The 13,794-nt window shown below is 46.1% G+C and overlaps 1 protein-coding gene across 3 annotated transcripts in view; it reads left to right on the top strand.

The window, feature by feature from the left end:
• The window catches only part of GALNT10 (polypeptide N-acetylgalactosaminyltransferase 10), a 212,837-nt gene that overhangs the window by 64,946 nt on the left and 134,097 nt on the right, over window positions 1–13,794 (top strand). Inside the window, exon 1 of one of the 3 annotated variants that reach the window (XM_044230902.1) lies at window positions 9,325–9,345. The exons of the other annotated variants lie outside the window; for them this stretch is intronic. The gene's annotated coding sequence lies outside the window, so the exon portion shown is untranslated. Of the gene's footprint in view, window positions 1–9,324; window positions 9,346–13,794 lie in introns of those variants that run through there. 3 annotated transcript variants of the gene reach the window in all.

Here is a 13,794-nt window from a genome sequence, read left to right as displayed (position 1 = left end):
GGATTACATCAGTTCTTCTTGCCGTGACCACCCTTTGACAAGAGCACATCTGAGTTATTGTCTGGTCACATGAACTGACAGTGTGGTGCCTAGAATGAGAGACTCCTAGCGATTAAAGAAACCTCACTTGTGTTCCTCTCCCCCCCACAGTAAAGATCAACGGAGGGCCCAGAGAAGTGGATTTCGCTGCCTCACATCATGCAGGGAATCCGTGGCTAAGCCAGGAGTAGGTCCTAGGATCCCTGACCATACCCCCCCGCCGCTCAGTGCTTCCAGTCTTCACTGCTGTTGGAGAAGCTGTGGCGAATTTAATTAGCTACAGTCTAAGATGTGATATATGTCAGAGCTCATTACGGTGGTGGAGCTGGTGGGTATGACTCCGCAGTGCCATCCGTGTTGTAGTTCAGTGCCCCCAATTAGCTCCGGCGCTCACGACAGCCCGGCCAGCAAGTGTCGTGGCGGGCCACTTCAAGGCAGGTGCCCAGATTCCGCAGTACCACTCAGACACGCTCTCCTCCGCCTCAGCTAATCTGCTGCTGCCTTCTCCTAAAATGCCTGCTGATGCCAGACGGAGGCCTTAAGGTGTTGCAAAGCATTTCCCACTTAAGAGTCACAAGACCATTTTGCTTGGCTCTGACCAGGAACTTGTACAAGGCTAATGAGCTCCTCAGCCCAGAGACGGCTCCCAGTGTCGCTTCTCGGCCTTTTGGCTAAGATCAAGTGCTGATGCAGTGAGCAAGAGAAGGGTGCTCTAGGGCCCACCGGCATCAGGGCTGAATACCTTCTCTGGACTAGACTGTGTTTTCATTCATTTAATGCCAACACCAGGAAAGACAAAAGAAGGTTGGAGAACAGGTCCAAATTAAAGAAAACAAAAGTGTAAATACAGTGCAGAATCCCTGATTGGATTGTGGCTCAGGGAAGAGGTAACTGTAAAAGCGCTTTGGAGACAGACAGTAACAAGTGTTGACAAGGAAGCAGAGAAATTCGAACCCTTAGGTATTGCTGGCGAGACTATAAAATGACGCAGCTGTTTCGGAGAACAGTCCCCAGTTTCTCAAGAGGTTACACACAGAGTTAGCATGTGGCCTAGCAGTTCCACTCCTAGCTGTCGACCCAAGAGAAATGAAAACACACATCCACATGAAAGCTAGCATGGGGGTTTTCGTAGCAGCATTATTCATAGTAGATATGGGGAAACAACTCAAATGTCTGCCAACTGATGAAAGGACATACAAATTCTGGCTTATCCATACTGGGGAATATTATTCAGCTCTAGAAAGGAATGCAGTGCTGACCAATGCTATAACATGGATGAACCTTGGAAACATGATGCTAAGTGAAAGAAACCAGCCACAAAAGGCTACCTTTTTTATGATTCCATTTATATGAAATGTCCAAAAGAGGCAAATCCATAGAGACAGAACATAGATTAGTGGTTTCCAAGAGCTGGGGAGGGAAAAAAATGGGGAGTGATTGATAATGTTACAGAGTTTCCTTTTGGGGTGGTGAGAATGATCTAGAATTAGAGGTGAAGATTGCACAATTTTGGAGAATACTAAAAACCACTACTTGTACGATTTAAAAGGGTGGATTTTATGTGGTATGAATTATGTACTAGTTAAGAAATTAATAAAAATAACATGGTTGGGGGCTGCTGGGCAGCTCAGTCGGTTGGGCCTCTGACTCTTGATTTTGGCTCAGGCCATGATCTCAGGGTCCCAGGACGGAGGCCCGAGTCAGCTCTGCACTCAGCATGGAGTCTGCCTGAGTATTTCTCTCCCTCTCCCTCTGCCCCTCACTCATTCTCATTCTCTCCCAAATAAATAAATAAATGTTAAAAGTAATAATTTGGAGGAAATTTGAACACAGAGTGAATATTAGATAATAGTTTGTCAATGTGATAATGCAGTTGTTCTATAGGGGAAGGTTCTTCTGCTTGAGAAATGGATGCTGAAGTACTTAGTGGTCAAGCATCATGATGTCTGCAATTTACTCTCACATGATTCAGCAGAAAGTGTATAGAGAGGTTGGTGAACAAGTGTGATAAAATACTATTAATTGGTAAACTTAAGTGAAGGGTATACTGGTGTTCTTTTTATTATTTGTACAACTTTTCCATTGAAATTGCTCAAAATGATAGGTTGGCAAATAACATTTTTTATAAAGTGAGGTGGAAATGTTAGAATACCAAGAGACAGAGACAAGTGAAAAGGCTTTTTGGCTGTCCTTCTTGACCCTTTAGTTTCTCCAGGACAAGGCTAAACAAACACTTGTTTCAGCGTTCCCTGGAAGAAATTAATTCCATTTCTGAGCAGTATAGACCCCCTCTCAGCTCTTAGGGAGTGCCCAAAACCACAGGCAAACACTGCAGACTCACAGACTTTCTTCTGACCTCCCATGGGCAGAAATGACAGCCAAGCGGACCTCCGCTCACAGCTCCCTCCCTGATTTTATTCCAGGGTGGGGAGGAGTCATGATGGGCAGAGTTTTATCTCTCTTCTCTAAGGAAGACACTGAAAAATAGTCAGCAAGTATAATTTCTGAAGACAAAGAGGTCTCAGTGAGTTTTCCACACCTTACATGCCTTCCCTTGTCGGCAGTATTTATATTTTGGGAAGGGGGATGTGTAGAGCCTTATGGTAACTTGTCCAGTCGCTTATTTCTTATCCCACTCCCCAATATATGAAAGAAACAGCAAGGTCTCAGGTAGTTTTTTAGCTCATGAAGGAGAGCTTGACCACATCACTTCCAGAATAAATGGTAGAACCAATAGCGGAGAACATCAGACCTCAGAAGAAAGGGACCTCCTTGGAAGGTATCTCAGAGCTGCTTTGCTTCCATGAGAGAAACCCATTGCTCTTACACCTTGTGCCCATCCTGGAAGTGTAGTCAGGAACATTTGCAAAAAGCTTTAAACCAACAACCACTTTTATAGTCTGCAGACTGGTTTTTCAATGTGCAGATTTGCTATAAATTTATAGAGTGTTTTGATTCTAAATTCACAATGTGCATCTTTAATGGCTCCAAGTTTGGATAATTTCGTGCTGTTTATATCCTAGCAGCAATGGTTTATGCATATTTCCCAAGCTATTACCCTCCTAGGAGAAGAGTGAACAACCTCCTTTCACAAAAGACAGTCCCATATGTCCTGTTTAGTGTGTCTCTCTCCAAAGATCATTTCGTATTGAGATGTGAGGAGAGATGACAGCTGGATGAGGCACCCACCTCACTTTGCAGGCAGGTGGGTTTGTGGGTTTCCTGGATCCTCCTACCCGGCTCCCAGATGGCCCTACATTTGAAAATCATCAATTAAGCACTTTGCAGTCACCTGGAGTTTTTCTACTAAGACATTTTTCAGTTTCATTTAAAAAAAAAAAAATATGTTGCCCACCTCCCTCTATTCCCATCAGGAAAGAACTTTGTTATTAACATGTGATGAGAGTCTTAGAAAAAGAGCCAGGAATTTGCTGTCCGGGAGTCCAGCCTGAGATGGTAATCAGAAATGTGAGATGGATAGGATGTTTATTGAAACTTACAAAAAAAATTTTTTTTATTGTAGTTAAATATATATAACATGAAAAAACATAATAGTGGAAAATTGGAAGCAATTAAATGTCCAGCGGTAGGGGATATGATTCACCCATGTAATAGAATATAATGCACCCTTTGAAAATACTTTCAAAGAACTTTTAATAATAGGAAATTTCTCTTGACACAATGACAGGTAAAGAAAGCTGGTTCCAGACCTCCAATTAGGTCTTCAGATTTCAGATTTCAGACGCATGCATTGAAACAAGACAAAAAGGGTAACCACGGAATTATTAACAGTGGTTATGACTGGGTGGTGGGATTATGAGGATTTTTTAAAATTACATTTTTTATTTTGAGATAATTGTAGATTTCACATGTAGTTGTAAAAACATTACAAAGAATTCCTGTGCGGCCTTTTCCCCAGTTTCCTGTATTTAAATTTTCTTCTCAGTGCTTTTCTCTTAAAAAAAAAAAAAAATCTACAGTCAGGGAAAGTGCAATTATGGACTCTCATTAAAAACAACAAATTTGGGCGCCTGGGTGACTCAGTTGATTGAGTGACTGCCTTCGGTTCAGGTTATGATCCTGGACTTTCAGGATCAAGTCCTGCTTTGGGCTCCCAGCTCCTTGGGGAGTCTGCTTCTCCTCTCTCGTGCTCTCTCTCCCTCTCTCTCCCTCATTCTCTCTCAAATAAATAAAATCTTTAAAAAAAAAATACAACAACAAAAAACAAATTTATCTGTCCTTTTGGGGTACCTTACTCTGGACTGTAACTGATCTATCTTCCCCTTTTCCTGGACCCCACCTTTTTGGTCCACCTGCTTAGCACCAGCTAATATGGTGGGGTTAATCAGATCTTTGCTAGGAATGGGCTTTCATGCATTGAGTTCTTGTTGGAACAAAAAAGCATACCTTCCAGAACCATCAGTAAATTTACTCAAACTATTTGGAGAAGAAAGGAAAGGAACCCATTACTTTTATAACAAAGTTAAAGTAAGACATCCACATTATGGGTGGTAAGTTAAGATTTGAGCTATGATGAGTAAGATCAAAGTCATTGAGAAGCATTGCTAGTGAACCCTAAAGAAATGCTTCTTGAATTGAAATAATGCCGTCTGGTAGATACCAGGGAACACACAGCACCGTAGGAACTCACAGGGAAAAAGCATGACTGGAGTCACTCTCCTTAACTTCTAAAGAAAAGGTTTAGATTTTCTCTTTGTCCTCATGCCACATCTTGCTGGAATGCATGCTGCTGGAAGGTCGGGGGCCCTGGGTTAGATTCTTGACCCCAGCATTGACCTCTGTGGGAACCTGGCAGGACGTCTCGTCTCTGGGCCTCCTTTCTCTTGCCAGGAGAATGAACTGTTTGGACCAGAGCATCCCTATGGGCTGAGATACTTAGGGCAGTCAGCGTGAAGCAAGTGACTTTCCCAGGCTTCTCAGACTTCCTCCATTAAGGAAGCACAATGCACAGTGAGCCTATAAGGGCTTTAGCATCCTTAGAAGTTAGTTTCATTGATTTGGGTCTTCCTCTGCCTCCTGGTGACCCTTCCTGTCAACACCTCTCTTTTGTCATTAAAAAAAAAAGTCTCAAGTGAAAGAAGGTCATAGAAACTGACAAAGTGAAGACACCACCCCCCCCCCTTTTTGGTAATTTTTTTCTTTCCCCTAAAGATTATCTTGGGGATGTCAAAAGCAATTTTTATAGGCAGGTTGGTCTTTTACAAAAGATGTGATTGCAAAGCATGAAATTAACATTCTTGCACAGAGCCAGATAATTGCTTAAAACATGGTGACTTTCAAAAAAGTTTGTAGCCTGAGCAGTTATTAGCAAGGTCACGTTCTTCGTGCAGTAGTGCATTTATCAGATGCCATCACCAAAGCAAACTTGGCCAAGCATCTTGCAGGGGAACAGGGGTTGCCGAGGTGTTCACCCATGAGGTCATTTCAAATGTTGGGAGCAGCACAGTCCACCGACACCGCAGTCCCCTGAGCACCGCCCTGTCGCAGGGCCGCCACACCCGTGGAGCTTCACACTCCTACAAGCCCGATTGTAAGGTTACACCCCCAGAGGGGCTGAAGAAGTTCACCAAACAATGTCCAAGCACGAGAGGGGTGGCTTCCCCTTCAGACAAGACAGCACACGTGGATTAGAGAAAACCAGATGTCAGCCTCCCAACGGGAAGAGACGATAGAGCAGACAAATTGGGGCAAACAGCTAGCACGTGTCCGTGGCAATTTAGGACATCCTGTTCGCAAAGGTGACAAAGAATATGAAGTTCTATCCAGGAAAATCTACTCAAGGAATTGTGTTGGTGTGTGATTTTGGATTTGCATTCTTACTGGTAATGTTAGGTGGTATAACAGGTCAACCCTGAAACGTCAGCATTGTAACCCACAGAGATTTATTTCTCACTCACAAGTTATACTCTGGCCTAGTCTCCAGAGCCCTCCAGAAAGGTGAGGTGGGAGATGGAATTATTGAGAGGTTCCCAAGGAACTTAGCTACAATTCATTTGGGAAAATATGAAGAATCTGAGATGCCTTACCTTTTTGTGGCTCAGACCCATGTGTATAGAGGGGAGGACATTCTCCCTTCCCTGTGCTCACCCACCAGCAAAATTTATACTCTAAAGCAGAGGAGACTATTTGAGATGTCCTCTGCTTCCTGGCTGTGATCAAGTTTTAAAGAGTCAAGAGCACAAGCGTTGAAATCAGGCAGACCTGGGTTCAAGTCCTGGCTTTACCGCTTACTGTGTTTGTGGCCCTGCGCAAGTTACCAAACCCTTGTAAAATTTTAGCTCCTGTCTGCAACTTGGGGATAATAATTGTACCCACCTCAGAGGGTTGTTTCGAGGATAAATGCGGTAATACATTGAGAGGGACTTGTTCCAGGGCCTGGCACATAATACACACCCATTCATCTGTTTGATTTACTCAGCCGACCGTGTCTGAGCGCCTTTGTGTTGGCTACGCTGCTAGGTGACCCAGGACAATGCTGCCCCTGCCCTTCTGGGGCTTATAGTGCAGGCACGGGCATGCATTAATTAAACAACCACTCCAGATAAAGGTCTGCTTACTAACTTCCTGTTCTGAAGAATGTGATCCCTGGGTCTGCCAGAAGTCTTGACTGAGAAGTCAGGGAGGGCTTCTTGGAGGAATGGTATCTGAGCAGTGACCAGGCTGTGTAGGACCTTGTGAGGATGTTAAGGAGTTTGGTTGAATCTTAGGAGCAATGGGAATTCATGGCAGGTTTTTAAGCAGGGACTTACAAATTATTAAGCTCAATAAATCTTAGCTGTTATTGTTCCTTTCCAAGAACTTTTTATTACATCCCAACAATATTAGCTCTCTTATTGGATTCCATGAATACATAATTAAAAAACAACAACAACCCTGTCGACGCATTTGGTGGTCTAAAGGAAGGATCTGTAATGTGCCAGAGCCACTTGGTCTGTTGTGATGTTCTTCCTCCTCTGTATGGCATCGGAAGGTCTCGAAAAGCAGCCTGGACCCAGGACAGAAAGGTGAGACTGGGAAGTGGAGCAGTGCCAAGCTGGATGTGGCAGGGACTCGACAGGCTTGCTGAGCCAGCTGGGCTTCCACAGCCGAAGCTGGGCCACCTGCAGGCCTCTGACAGTTAGGGGATGCAGGACAGGAGGAGAAGAGGAAGCTGGCATGGGCCAGGAGACAGGACACTGGGATATATCCGGACAAGGAACTTAGGGCCAGACTGGCAGGGGGCAGAAGGAGTGGGGCTCTGGACCAGGAGACCAAAGGGGATGCCCAGATGAAGGTGACCCTTGTCCGAAGGAAGGAGGAAGTTCGGGCACTGAAGCTACAGTAGGAAGGCCGTGTCTGACACACATGAGGATGCTGACTCCCCAAACCTGGGGGCCAGTGATCCTCCTCTTTCTCCTGTCAGAGGCCGCACTCATCCCCAAAGCTGGGTGACTTGGCTGACTCTGGTGAGGGTCAAGGTATTCCCACTCTCAGAACATACTCGGCTCCTCCTTGTGTGACTCCTTGACCTGGGCTGCTCCTGTCAGCCGTCTGGCTCCGTGCTGGGAGTTCTCCTGTCTAACGAGCCGTCTCCCCACCTTTTCTCCTTCACTCACTCATCTGTCAGTCTCCCGTGGGGAATCCTGAGGTTGGAACAGGATAGCGTGTCTTCCTCCTGCCAGGCTTTGATCTGTCTCCAGTCTGGTTGTGTGCCTGGATAACCAGTGACAGAGTTAACCAAGCTTAGCATCATTTTGCCTAAGAACAAGGGCAGGGCCAAGCTGAAGATGGCCCGGGCCCACAGATACAGCAGGCATTTTACAGACAGGAAGCAGGTGGCAAAGTGATTTCCACATCCTCAGCTCAACAACACGAGACTGCTGGTTTCATGGCTTTAGAAGGTGACGGTGACCACTTTCACAGGTCTGTCCCTTCATAGTCACTGAATGCTTTCATGTATGTGTGTGTGTGTGTGTACATACATGTACACACAAACATACATATGTATATGGTCCCCTTTGAGCCTCCCTGCAGCTGATGGAGTCTCTGGGGCAGGTGTGAGCCTCTCTCTTCTTCAGATGAAGATACCGAGGCCTGGTCAGTAGGTGCTCTGCTCAGGGTCTCACGTGAAGTCACAGCTCCTGGGACGTCACAGGGCCAGTCAGGATTCACCTGCTGGGAGCAGCTTGTGTCGCTCACTTCTGTGCTGTAAAGAGAGAGAGTGAGAACTCGGACTGGCACCTTGACCGAGGAGATGCTGGCCTGGACGGGTATTTAAATCCTGTAAATGAGGTTACATGCAGAGCAAATAGGGATCAGTGTGGGGGCTTAACCACAGAGTCGTGGGCTTCTTTAGATGATTTGGCTGCATTCAAGCTTTCCAAGTCCAAGGGCTTATGTGGGTGTGTCTGTCTGTCTTATGTGTCCATTTCTTCTACCAAGGAGGCCAAAGTTAATATGTCTATAAATTTTGTGTTCTTTGAGCCATGACGTATTTCAGACAGTGACCCAGTCAGTGCCACGTATCCAGTGGTCCGTGACTCCTTTAGGAAAACTAAAATGCACACCAGGAGAGGAAAGAGTTGAAAGCCAGAAACGCAGGGAGAGCCCACATGCCGATTCAGGTCAGCCGACAGTGTGTTTCTTAGAAAATAAGTCCTCCAAGACTGATGGTGCCCCCTCTCCTCCGCCTCCTTCCTGTGTAATTTTTAAAAGCATGGCAAATGAAATGAGGCCCTTCACAGAGGAGACAGCTGTTTGTTCAGGTCTTACGCCTTCCTTTTGGTTCACCTGAATAATACAGCTTATAGTTATGCCTGGCCTGGCAGCGTATTTTTGCCTTCCGAGTGTAGCTGAAATTTCTGGGCACGTGAACGCCATTGACAGGGAGCCTCTCTTCCCACCTTGGTTCCAGGTGGCCCCTCTGGGGTGCTCTTCCCACCCACACGGGCCTCTGGGGCTGAAGTGGCTTCAGTGATTTCACCGAGAAGGACTCCCCAACTTCCTTATTTATCCGGGTGCCTTGGGGAGGGCCGAGCCTTGCTCCAGAGAGAGCCACGCGGGTCTGATTAATTACGGTAAATAGGGGAGTGATCGGCAGTGGCTTAAGCTCTAGGCACGTAACCTAGGCAACAGCAGGGAGCCCGAACCTCTGCTGACAAGTAACATGGGATTAATTTTTTCACAGATCTAAGGCCTTCTCTTCTGCTCAGAGTCCACTTCAAGAGCCTTGAGAAAAGGCTGGGCTGTTGAATAATGGGGAGAGGAGGGAGCAGGGAATAGGGGAATTAGCCCGAGTCTGCCAAGGTAAGGTGGGTGTTTTGTCTCCTTGCAAAGCATGATGTGGGCAGTGTACTGGGCAGGCTTGATGTCAGAAGCCTCAGGGCCAAAGGCAACTCTCCAGCTTTAGGAACTTGAACAAGCCCCTCCTGAGCCAGCTCTGCATTCCTGGGCCAGCTTCCAAGTCACTTTCCTTACCTGTCAAATGGGACAAGAAGAGTCAGTGCCCCCTAGGCTTATTGTGAGGCTAACACCTGTAAATTGCCTAGCACAGCCTGGTAGGTGGAAAATTGAATAAATATCGGCCCTCTGGGTCTTCCCTCAGAGAGAAAGAGCTCCGAGTGCACTTATGTGCTCTTTACTCCCAGGAAGAAAATGGCTTCAGTCTGGAGATGGGTCCAGAAGAGAAAGCATGTAGGAAAAGAAGCTGCAGGTGGATGCAGGAGAATGAGGCACAGGACGCCGGCAGGAAGGTTGGGAATTGGGGGCTGCAGCCCGAGGGCCAGGTGACCAATGAGGAGGTTGGCAGTGCCCCCAGAGAGGAGCCAAGGGTACAGAGATGTTGCCTTTTCTACGACTTCTAGGAGTTGGGGTTAAGCTTGAGTTCCCACCCAGCAGCTCAGACGTCTCGCTGAGCATGCACTTTGAGGCCACTGCTCCTGGCTTGAACACTAGCCAGTTGAGAATATGATCCTGGTTGTTTTTCCACCATGAAACAAAGACCATGGGGAAATAGGGTCCCATGAAAAAGACACAAAGCGTTCCTGTTCAGTGAGTGAGACCGGAGGATGTGTAATATATGGTTTCTGAAGCTACAGGTGGGACTGTGGAGTTTGCAATCTATGGAATCTTTGCAAGCTAGGAAGGGGGAGAGAAATGCCAGGAGCATAATGTTCAGCACATAGGCTTGGCTGAATAATCTCAAATAAGACAACCTCAGGGGTTCAGTTTCCTTATTAAAAATTCTGGAAGGAGTACTCAGAAAATGTTAATAGCGGTTCTTTCTAGGGAGTAGGACTAGGGGTTGGGAGTGGGGAGAGATTTATATTTTTCATTGTATACCCTTTTGACTTTTAAAATCTTTCACTGTATGCCTTATTATTGTTATAATTGCAGATCAAATTATAGGGTCTGTCTTTTAAAAATGCAGTGAAGGGGTTGGCTTAGATCATTGGGTTTCAAATTTGTTTTTTTTTTAACAGTGGAACACTTGTATAATCTTACTTGAAAGCCTAATGAATGTATTTCCTATAAAGAAATCCAAGCCCCTCTTGTCAGGACGTCCCTGGCCCAGCTCCCAGGTGCAGCATCTCCAAGGGATCTGTTGAACATAGTTTGAAAATATCAGGTTTAACCGATTTCCCTCAGACCCCTCCCACCTTTCAGCCCTGTGCTTCCCTTCTGTTTAGCAAAGGATGGTGGGGCATCCTGGCCCTGTGGCACAAGCTGCTGCTTTCATTGCTCTGACTGCAGACATACACCCTGCCCCTCTGGGGAATCAGCAGTTGGGAAGGAGGAGCAGTGCCCAGGCTCAGTGTCACTCAGACTGTGGGGTACAGGAAAGAGGTCACCCTCAGATTGCTGCTACTGGCTTGAAATGATAGGTGTTGAAGGGTGGATTTTGAAGCCATTTCAGATAAAACTGAACCTGGAGCTTTGCTAGGATGCCAAAGGGACAGTGAAATGATGCAGGATGGTAGAAGACCCATTTCCCTTGTAAACATTGGTTTGAACACAGACCCACTGCTTATTTACACAATATTTGGGGCAAGTTACTTAGCTTCTCTGAGTCTCTTGTTGGATCTGTAAAAAGAGGAAATCCTGGTGCCTACTTTCTAAGACTGTCCGAAGGGTTAAATGAGATTGTAAGTCCAAGTGCTTTGCCTATAATAGGTGCTCGGTGAATGTTTGTAACACCAGTCATCATCATCACCGAATTCCTGGGCAAGTCTGAAATAAGCTCACCGCTTCTTCTTGTATGTTCTTGGTTAAGTCTGTAACCTCTCAGGACCTTAGTTCTCTTACCTGTAAATGGGAGGTGCTTCAGGAATTGCAAATTGTTGGGCCGCTGGACAAAATTTAGCATGCAAACATATTTACCCAGATAGCATATCAAAAATTAAGAAGTACTGTCTAGAAACTTGAATTCTTCAGCTTCTTTTTAAAAACCAAACATCTGTCTTCACTTGCCCTCACTTGGTGGCAGTCCGCTGGCAGCTGCCCCTCCCCTTACATGGGCTTGCATACACTTGTCCTTTTACCAGCCCCTTTCTTCCATAGTGTTTCAGACCTGGCTAACCCCTCTTTACACGTAGGCAGTTGGACTGGCAAAGCCTAGATTAGAAGGCTTCGTGGCTCTACATTTAGCTTATCCCATGATCCCGAATGCATCCCTTCACCTCTCCGGACTGCCGCATTGCCATCTGTAACATGAGAGAGTGGAGCTTTCAGCCATGCCTTTCTTTGGGTGTTCTAGTCACTCCATAACCACTTACTGAATCCTTCCTCTTTCCAGGAATTCTAACAGGCATTTGGAAGGATGCAGAGGTGAATAAGAATGGGGTTGGTCCGGAGATAAAAAAGGGCCACGCCTCCCCAAGTGTAGTCTGCAGAATGGCACCAGCTAACCCTGAGAGATGCACAGAAGGAAGATAAGCATTTAGAAACTTTTATGGCAATTTGACCGCACCATTATACCATGTACATGCTCAGTGGGTGTGTCTTACTGAACAGATCTAGATCAGTTCACATGCTCTTGAACTTACACGGTGAATGACATGGGGTACAAGCTGTACACTCATTCTGGTTACTGTTGCTATTTAACAAACTGTCCCAGCACTGAGTGGCTTAAAACAGTAGTCATTTATTTGCCCACAGATCTGCAGTTTGAGCACGACTGGGCTGAGCAGCTCTTCTCTGATCCACACCATCCCTGCTGGGGTACCTCTGCAGGGGGGCCGTAGGGCCCGCCTCCTAGATGGCTCACTCACTGGTCTGGCAGCTCCTTCCCATGTTGACCTCTCTACAGGAAGAGGGAGTTTTTTCTTCATCGCACCGTGGCTGGCTTCCATGAGAGCCAGGCAGAAGCCCACAGAACTTTCATAGTCTAGTCTCAGGAGTCACACTGCATCTCTTCTGCCAGACTCTGTTGGTTGAGGCATTCACAAGGGCCTACCCAACTTCAACGGGAGAAGACACAGATTCTACCTTTTAATGGGCTTGTGGAAAAAGGTTTTAGAAATATACCTGGGTTGTAAGACCCATGTATGTTTTGTTACAGCTTGCTTTGGAAATTATAATCTGCTACACTATACAGGGGTGCGTTAGTTTTGTTTTGCAACAATTACCACACACTTAGTGGCTTAAAACAATACACATTTATTAGCTCATAGTTTCATAGGTCGTGAGTCCAAGGGGGTCTCACAGTGTGTCAGCCAGTCCAGGCTCTTCTCTGGAGGCTGTGAGGAAGAATCCTCTTCCAGGCTTGTTCAGGTTGTTGGCAGGTGGTTGTGGGATTGGGGTCCTTGTTTTCTCCCCGGTTGTCAGCCAGGGGTTGCTTCTTCTCCTAGAGGCCACCCACATGTGGTCCCTCAGGCTTCAGAGTCAGCGATGCCCCATCATATTCTTCTCAGTCTTTGAATCCTTCTGACTCGTCATACTGCCAGATGGGGGAAACGCTCTGCTTTATTGTGTGATTAGATTATGTCAACCTGGATAGTCTTTGGCCTGTATACCACAGTGTAATCAGAGAAGAGACCTCTCATCGTATTCACAGGTTCCACCTACACTCACGCGGAGAGGAGTGTAACAGGATGAGGGTCATTGGAAGTCATTCGACCACAGAGGGCTTGGTTCACAATGAATTGGAAATTAAAACAAAGTGGTTCTTCATCACAGAGAGTTTGACAGCACTGGTTTAGAATCCAGTGGAAAGGAGTGATACATATACAAATGATTATAATTGGAGACCTTCGGGGCTAACTTCCGAAAAGAGAGGGGTAGAGAGAGTGCAGTGAGAGGTTCGTGGGGGGAAGATGATTATTTAAGTGGAGGGGAATAGAATTAGGATATCATATTTGAGGATCTGGTATTTGAATTGAGCTTGAGAACACAGGTGTGATTTGGATCCTTTAAAAAATGAGACAGGAGGACAGGATTCCTACAGTTCTGTTTCTATTTTGGCATCTTTGGATGTAAACAGAACTGAACTGAAGCCTCTCAAAGGTCATTTATCGCTTCTCTATTACCACCAAAAAAAATAGAAACCTACTCCAGGCTCAGGCAGTGACTTCGAACAGCAACCATATATTATCCCTTATGGTCCACAGATCACTTGGGTGGCGTCTCTGGTCTTGGCTGTGTTGTCTCATGTGACTCTGGTTAGCTGTGGGTGGGCTGGGCAGCTCTGCTGGCCTTGGCCGGGCTTGCGTATCTTTGGGGGTTGACTCTCAGGCCAAGCTGACCTCAGTTCTCCAC

This window comes from Neovison vison, chromosome 1 (genome assembly GCF_020171115.1).
Source record: "Neovison vison isolate M4711 chromosome 1, ASM_NN_V1, whole genome shotgun sequence".
Taxonomy (NCBI): domain Eukaryota; kingdom Metazoa; phylum Chordata; class Mammalia; order Carnivora; family Mustelidae; genus Neogale; species Neogale vison.
The sequence above is the reverse complement of the archived record's forward strand: the minus strand, read 5'-3'. Positions and strand labels throughout refer to the sequence as shown.